Here is an 8,391-nt window from a genome sequence, read left to right as displayed (position 1 = left end):
ACACCTCTAGTATTAGAAGTTCTTTGACCTCTTTTTAGCTCCCACACCTTTAGCATTAGAAGTTCTTTGACTTCTTTTTAGCTCCCACACCTCTAGCATTAGAAGTTCTTTGACCTCTTTTCAGCTCCCTTACCTCAAGCATTAAAAGTTCTTTGACCTCTCTTTATAGCTCCCACACCTCTAACATTAGAAGTTTTTTGACCTCTCTCTTTAGCTCCCACACTTCTAGCATTAGAAGTTCTTTGACATATATTTCTAGGTTCTATACTTTTAGCATTAGAGGGTCTTCCATCTATATTTTGAGGTGCCTTACTTCTAGCATTAGAGGCGCTCTATTTTTAGGTGTCTTACCTCTGGCATTAGAGGCTCCTCTTCGCTGTTCTCTCCTGTCTTCGAGTTTTCAAGAGTTTCTTTCATTAGATTATCTGTTTCTTTCGAGATTTCATTGTCTCTTTTCCTTAGTTCGTCAGTGGCCTTCTAGATTTCTAAAGAGATTTCAGTGCCGCGAGTCCTCACTTCGTCAGATTCCTCAGGGAAATCGAAGGCATTTATTCTTTACCTCTCTGGGCAATGAGTAAAGAGATGAATACTATCGATTTCTCCGCATACACTATCATGCCAAAGTAAATGACGAGCAACATGATATATTTACTAATGTCGTCTGGATATGTCCTTACTTCAATGGCAAATTTTGGGACAATCCTGTTGAAGAACTACACGTCACTCACTGTTCAGTTGAACCATTCTGCCTCCATCCTCATTCCCTGCAATCCGTTTTTGCACAGATACAAAGCCTCGTACTTTTTCCAAGAGTCTCCTTTAATAAGACATCGTCGCAAAAGCCCAAGCAAAGGATCCTCCAAGGCGCATACATTATGATCTTCAAAGCCCAGCTGCCAACGGAAGATCCCGTGTCTTTCTATAGGTTGGGCGATATAAAACGAACGATCGGCAACTTCGGCAGCAACTAAAACCATCTGTAGTTGATGGTGTTCCGAAGACGTAACACATAATTCTTACCGGCAGCTTCCTATTCCGCCAAAACGCGATCTCTGTGAGTTAAGTGAAATCCTTCTCCCAGTCATCAACTCATTTCCTCTTACTCCTATTGACGCGCAATTCCTTGGTTAGATTTCGCCAGCTACATACAGATCATGTGAGGTGTTGCAGGTTACGTTTGAAAAAATGAAGATCAGGTCTTCAGAAGTCATTTGAAGCTCGGGGAGGAGTTGTTCAGGACTGCTCCTGGAAATTTCAGTTCTGGAGTCATTCAGAAATCCATGTTAAGTATACGGCTATGTCCTTTGAAGACTTTTGGAAATTCGGGAAAGTTTTCTTCCGAAACCGTTCCGAGATTCCGTTCTGGAGGCATTCAGAATTCCATGCTAAGTCTATGGCTATTTCTTCTGAAGCCATTTGGAAATCAGGGAAAGTTTTCTTCCGATACCATTCTGAGATTCCGTTCTGGAGGCATTCAGAATTCCAGGCTAAGTCTATGGCTATTTCTTCTGAAGCCATTTGGAAATCCGAGAAGATTATCTTCCGAATTCTTTTAGGACTTGCGAAAAATTCCATTCTTGTTTTATAACAACAACAACAACAATAATAATAATGATAATGAAATAATAATAATAATAATAATAATAATAATAATAATAATAATAATAAACTACGTGATTTGATTTATGGATTTGAGTTGAAAAGATTTGAAGACGCTAAACGCTCAACTTTGCAGTTTGAAGGAAACTTCAAGATACCCGGACGAAGGGCGAAGGCGAAGGGTAATTGAGGTTTAAAGCAAACCGAATTGAAGTAGTTGATTTCAGCTAAATTATTTCAGGTTTGGGATTTAGAACAATCTATTTCTGGTACGAATCGATATATATATATATATATATATATATATATATATATATATATATATATATATATATACATATATATAGTTTATATATGTGTATATACATGCATGTATATAAGCTTTTGCAGTATATGAATATTCTGTGTATATATGTATATTTATATGATGTATATATATATACATATATATACACAGACATATATATACATACATATACATATATATAATATATATGTACATATACATATATATATATAAATATATATATATACATATACATTATATATATATATATATATATATATATATATATATATATATATATATATAAACTACATTTATATATTATATGAATACAGTATATTTGCATGTACTGTACACACACACACACACACACACACTATATATATATATATATATATATATATATATATATATATATATATATATACATACATACATACATACATACATACATACATACATACTGTTTGTACATACATACATCCCTAAATACAGCAGCCTTCATATTCTCCCAACTGTTTATACATGCAAAAGGAAATGTAAAATGCATATCACCAAGTTATCCATTAACCTTGATATTTCATCGAGATTCCAGGTGTGGACAAGATATCTGTCCGCAAGCCATTGTACATTTTGTTCTTCAAAACGGAATAACATCTTGAAATCACGATCAAGTGTAGGTAAACGGGGCATGTATTGTTTAACATGCCTCACATCCACAAAATCTGCCATCGTGCTGAGAATCGGACAGAACAACCTTCCTCTTCGAACTGCAGTCCGCTACTGACCAGACTCAGCTTTTTCGAAGCATATGCTCTTTATATGAAGTAAATGGTCTTCTTTATGTATAACCATTTACTTTTATGTGATTATAAGAATATGCTTTTGCTCTAAAAGTAGAAGCTTTTGCTTGAAATGTTTATGAATACAAGTAGAAGGATTTCCTTCATATTTTGCAAGTATAAGCATATCCTTTTCTTTATGAATACCGCCCAATACCTCCATTTACTTTCCATACCCCCTAAATCCAACAATGTTTAAGCCTGATTCTGTGACTATGTTCCGGAATTTGATAGTGTTGCTTCTCACTCCACTAAATTTGGGTCCTCTCTCAGATTGGGCAGCTTTCATCATCAACAGCTTAACGGAATCAATATACATGCTAATACACCACGTGGAAAGTATAGCAACACGCATGGACACCTATAATAGTCATATCGGAGATAGGATAACCTTTTTTATTATTCATTTCCAAAGGCCAATTTCTGATATTTATACTTTTTTTTTTTATTCCATTTCTAGATTTTCATAATTATAAAGCAAGAAAAACCATTTCCCTTTTCCTATTGCTGGAGTTTCTACATATTACTGGGTTTATTTCAACAAATTAGGAGTAATTCACTGACCAATCTAATTACATACTACACAGTAATATATTTGTATAGCAATTTCACTAAAGTAAACTTGCAACAATGTTATTCAAGTTAAGTTACACATTAAGCATACATATCATCCCTTTTTTCTTTAAATCAACATCTTCACATTAGATGAAGTTATAGCCTTTCTTGAAAAAAAAAAAAAAACATTTATAGCAAAAGAGTTACAGCATTATATCGTTACATAATCTCACAAGAATCTCACCAAGTTATTTAAAGTTAGAATTCATCCATCTTACTTACGTGGTAAGGAAACATCATCTATTAAAAAATTAACCAAAATCCACAAATTTGGCTAAAATTGAACTGAACCGATATTGGCATACAATAGTATATAAAAGGGATGTCCAAATACCTGCAAGGTTAACAAAAGACATACATTTTATGATGTGACCAGATTAAAATAATCTATTATTGTTATGAGACTATATAAAAATCATCTAATATAAAATAAACGATAATATGCGAAAAAATATATTTGTCCATTGCACGTAAGAGGCCATAATACTGTACCAACCGTGTGTCACACGATCGTACATAGTTCATTTTGTGTATATATTATGCTTGTATCTTCGCTCTTCCCTCGCACTAAAAAGAACCTGAATAAACATGCCTGTTTTTCTCACAGTTAACGGTGTCGGTTTTGCATTGGGCTTTTGTATATAAAGGAGAGTGTTCTATAATAAACTCACTCAGCTGCTTTCATCCTGTCTTTGAGTCACAACCTTCTCTCAGCCTGTCACATTGGTGACCCCGAAAGTCGGCTCGCTCCTCCCGCCTTCCACGCCCCATCGCCCCTCCGTCGTTGGTACTATGGAGGACTCTACGGAAGTTAATGCTGCGGCTCCCCCATTGAAACTTTCGTCATTCGCCAGCGGAAAGGCATTTGCTTGGTTTCAGCGCGCAGAAGTCCAGTTTCGCATCAAGGGCATGACTCGCTCAACCACCAAAGCATATCCGACTGGCTTTGTGCACAAGGAGACACCCCAATAGCGTATGACGCCCTCAAAACATACCTTCTGCACCAGTAGTAGCCGTCGCCAGCCACCCGTATAGCAAAGCTTTTTCAGCTCTCGCAACAACCGTTGGGGGACCAAAGAGCTTCGCTCGCCCTCAGGGGAAGGACCAGTATCGCTCGCCTGCAACCTGCCGCAGACGGTTCTCGTCATGAGGTGAACCTACTTCGTGCCCTTTGGATACGCCGTTTAGCCGGACCTATATGTGCTGCCATACCTGATGTCGATAGTTTACCCATAAAAGACTTTATGACCAAAGCCAACGCCCTTATGGACAGCTACTTCAAGACCTCCATCAACGCCTCCACCCCTGACGAAGAGGACCCCTATTCAACGTCAACCGAAGCTGACGTGCATGCCGTCAGACATACAGTACACGCCTACCCCACAACGTGCCGAAGCGGCAACAAAGCCACACACCACTCGCTCGTGCCCCAACCAATGACTTCTACAGCCATTTACTACCTCCCATCTGCCGCAGTTTTACTACTACCACTTCAGATTCGGGGCAACCGCGAATAAAAGTGCCAAGGATTGGCAGTGGCCAAAAAACGTGTAAGTAGGCCATCCCTCTTGGCGATGGCCTCCAGTGTTTCTAATCTTTTCTTTTTACATGATGCAGGAACAGGCGTGCGATTTTTTTGTAGACACGGGTGCTTGTCGTTCTCTTTTGCCAAGGGAACTCTTCAGGACACGACATAGTCTGTCTACGTCTGCTGACGTCCGCTTGGTAGCTGCCAACGGATCTGCGATACCCACCTACGGTTACGAGAACCTCACATTATCGTTCGGAAACGGTAAATTTGATTGGAAGTTTCTCGTTGTTGACGTCACATTGCCAATCCTCGGTGCGGATTTCCTCTCTCATTTCCACCTTCTGGTCGATGTCACCCACCGACGATTGGTCAACGCAGACTCGTACTTGTCGACACTTCCTCAACCAGCCCCCTCAAACCTCGCTCTCCACATCAGTGCACCCACGGATGCCTACGCCCACCTCCTCACGTTGTACCCGGATGTTTTCTGTCCAGAACTTCGCCAAACGCGCACGGCTCCTGCCAAGCACGGTATTTATCACCATATCAAGACGACGGGACCCCTAGTCTTTGCAAAATTCAGACGTCTGGCACCGGAACGATTGGCAGCCACCAAACAGACGTTTGCTGAAATGGAGGAAATGGGCCTTTGCCAAAAGGCCTCCAGCCCATGGTCGTCACCCTTACACATCGTTCTAAAGAAAGACGGCTCCCTCCGTCTGTGCAGGGATTACAGGCGCCTGAACATGCAAACAGAACCGGATCACTACCCCCTCCCAAACATTGCCGACGTGACCTCCTACCTCCAAAAAGCAAAGGTTTTCTCTACGCTCGACCTCCTGAAGGGGTATTATCAGGTGCCAATGAACCCAGAAGACATCGCCAATACCGCCATCACCACTCCGATTGGTACATACACCTTCAATTACTCCTGTTTTGGCCTTCGTAATGCTGGGGCCATGTTCCGTCTCATGGATGGCATCTTAGGGGACCTCCCTTTCTGTGTATGTTATGTGGACGACCTACTTATGTTCTCCTCCTCAAAAGAGAAAAACCTCCGTCACCTGCGCATCGTGCTCAACCGCCTGCAACAAAACGGCCTTGTAGTCCGGTACGACAAGTGTACCTTTGGCGCCAACGAAGTGTCGTTCTTAGGGCACCGCATCACTACTGAAGGAGTCCATCCCCTCCCCGAGAAGGTAGCAGCCGTTCAGGACTTCTCCACGCACTCGACCGTCAAAGCTCTGCAGGAATTCTTGGGCATGATCAACTATTATTACCGTTTTCTGCCAGCTACTGCCACCACTCTTGTTCCCCTATACGCCTCCCTCAAGGGCAAGCCAAAGGACCTGAAGTGGGGTCCCCTTCAAGAAGCGGCCTTCTGCAATGCAAAGAAGGCCCTATCAACCGCTGCTGCTCTCACTTTTCTTACCCCACATGCCCCTCTCCTTCTCTCCACTGATGCCAGCGACGTCGCTATTGGTGCAGTACTCGAGCAGGTGGTCAACGGCTCGCCCCGCCCATTGGCCTTCTTCAGCAGAAAACTGTCCAAGGCAGAATCGGGTTATTCTACCTTCGATCGCGAATTGCTGGCGGTGCACTTGGCTGTCCGTCACTTTCGCCATTTCTTAGAAGGTACGCTCTTCGTCATTCGCACAGACCACATGCCTTTGGTGTTTCGCCTTCACTAGAGTGTCTGACGCCTGGTCCGCCTGTCAACGCCGACATCTCTCCGCCGTGGCTGAATACAATTGCACCCTTCAATACGTCCCTGGGAAAATGAATCCCGTTGCCGATGCCCTGTCAAGAAACACGTTGGCTGCCGTTCAACTGGGATTGGATTACAACGCCTTGGCTGAAGCCCAATGACAGGATCCAGAGTATCAAGCGTGTAGGACATCCTGCACGTCCCTCCATTGGGAAAACTTCCCCCTCGAAGACTCCAACACCACCACCCTCTGTGACGTCAGTACTGGTAGATCGCGACCTTGGACTCCTGCTCCCATGCGCCGGCAGGTGTTTGATTTCATTCACAGCCTTTCACATCCCTCGTGCCATTCTACTGCACAGCTGCTGAAGACGTAATTCATTTGGCACGGCATTTCTAAGGATGCTAAGGATTGGATCCGCGCCTGTACTTCTTGCCAAATTCCAAAGTACATTGACACACGTATTCGGGAGTGGGCACCTTTCCTCAACCTCAGCGTCATTTCGCACACATTCACGTCGACGTTGTAGGCCCCTTACCCACATCAAAAGGACATCGTTACCTGTTTACCGTCATCGACCGCTCCATTCGTTGGCCTGAAGCCACTCCCATGGAAACTGCAACGTCTGCCTCATGTACTTCTGCCTCACTCTCAGGATGGATTGCAAGATTTGGTATCCCTGAGCATATTAATTCTGACAGGGGTACCACTTTCACCTCTCAATTGTGGACATCATTAGCGAATCTCCTGGGCATCACCCTACATCAGACAACGGTCTACAACCCCGCTGTCAATGGAATGGTTGAAAGTTTTCATCGCACCCTCAAAGCAGCTTTGATGTCCCACTGCAAGGATTCCAACTGGTTTACTCAGCTTCCCTGGGTCCTCCTGGGACTAACAACCACTCCTAAAGATGCCCTCGACGTCTTGGCAGCTGAAATGGTGTATGGCGACCTGTTGGTCGTCCCTGCCGAATATTTCCTTCTACAACCTCCTCCGATGATCTCCAGCGCATACGTCACGTCGTGGGAAAATTTACTCCATGCAGCCAGACTTACAAGCCCCCAGCAAAGCATCACATACCGACAGACTTGCACTCTGCAACGCACGTCTTCCTGCGCAACGACACTAGCAAGCCACCGCTAACGCCCCCTTACACCGAGCCCTTTCCTTCTGATCCAACGCAGTCCGAAAGCATTCCTACTACAAATTCGTGGCAAAGAAGACTGGGTTTCCATTGATCGTCTAAAACCTGCTTATCTCCTGACAGATGACTCGCCTACAGTTCGCCTCTCTAGATCAGGACGCCCTATTTAACATGTACAGTATGTCATTTTCAGGGGGGGAAGCCATGTACCAACCGTGTGTCACACGATCGTACATACTTCATTTTGTGTGCATATTATGCTTGTACCTTCGCTCTTCCCTCGCAATAAAAAGAACCTGAATAAACATGCCAGTTTTTCTCACAGTTAACAGTGTCGGTTTTGAACATGAAATTTCCTGTTGCATTGAGCTTTTGTATATAAAAGAGAGTGTTCTATACTAAACTCACTCAGTTGCTTTCATCCTGTCTTTGAGTCATAACCTTCTCTCGGCCTGTCACAATACTTTGTCAAGTTGTTTTGTGCTCGGATATCCTTCAAAAGGGTATTACTCCTAATTAAATTTACAGTAAATTCAAGGAACGAAGCTTGGGACGAAGACAGCAATAATTCAGTTACATTTAGAGATTACATTTATGACCTTTTTCGCCTAGCCAATAGGAACCACCACTGAATATATTTTTTTACAGAGAAAAGATTACTT

The sequence above is a fragment of the Palaemon carinicauda genome, chromosome 1 (genome assembly GCF_036898095.1).
Source record: "Palaemon carinicauda isolate YSFRI2023 chromosome 1, ASM3689809v2, whole genome shotgun sequence".
Lineage (NCBI taxonomy): Eukaryota > Metazoa > Arthropoda > Malacostraca > Decapoda > Palaemonidae > Palaemon > Palaemon carinicauda.
Note: the sequence above shows the minus strand (reverse complement) of the source record.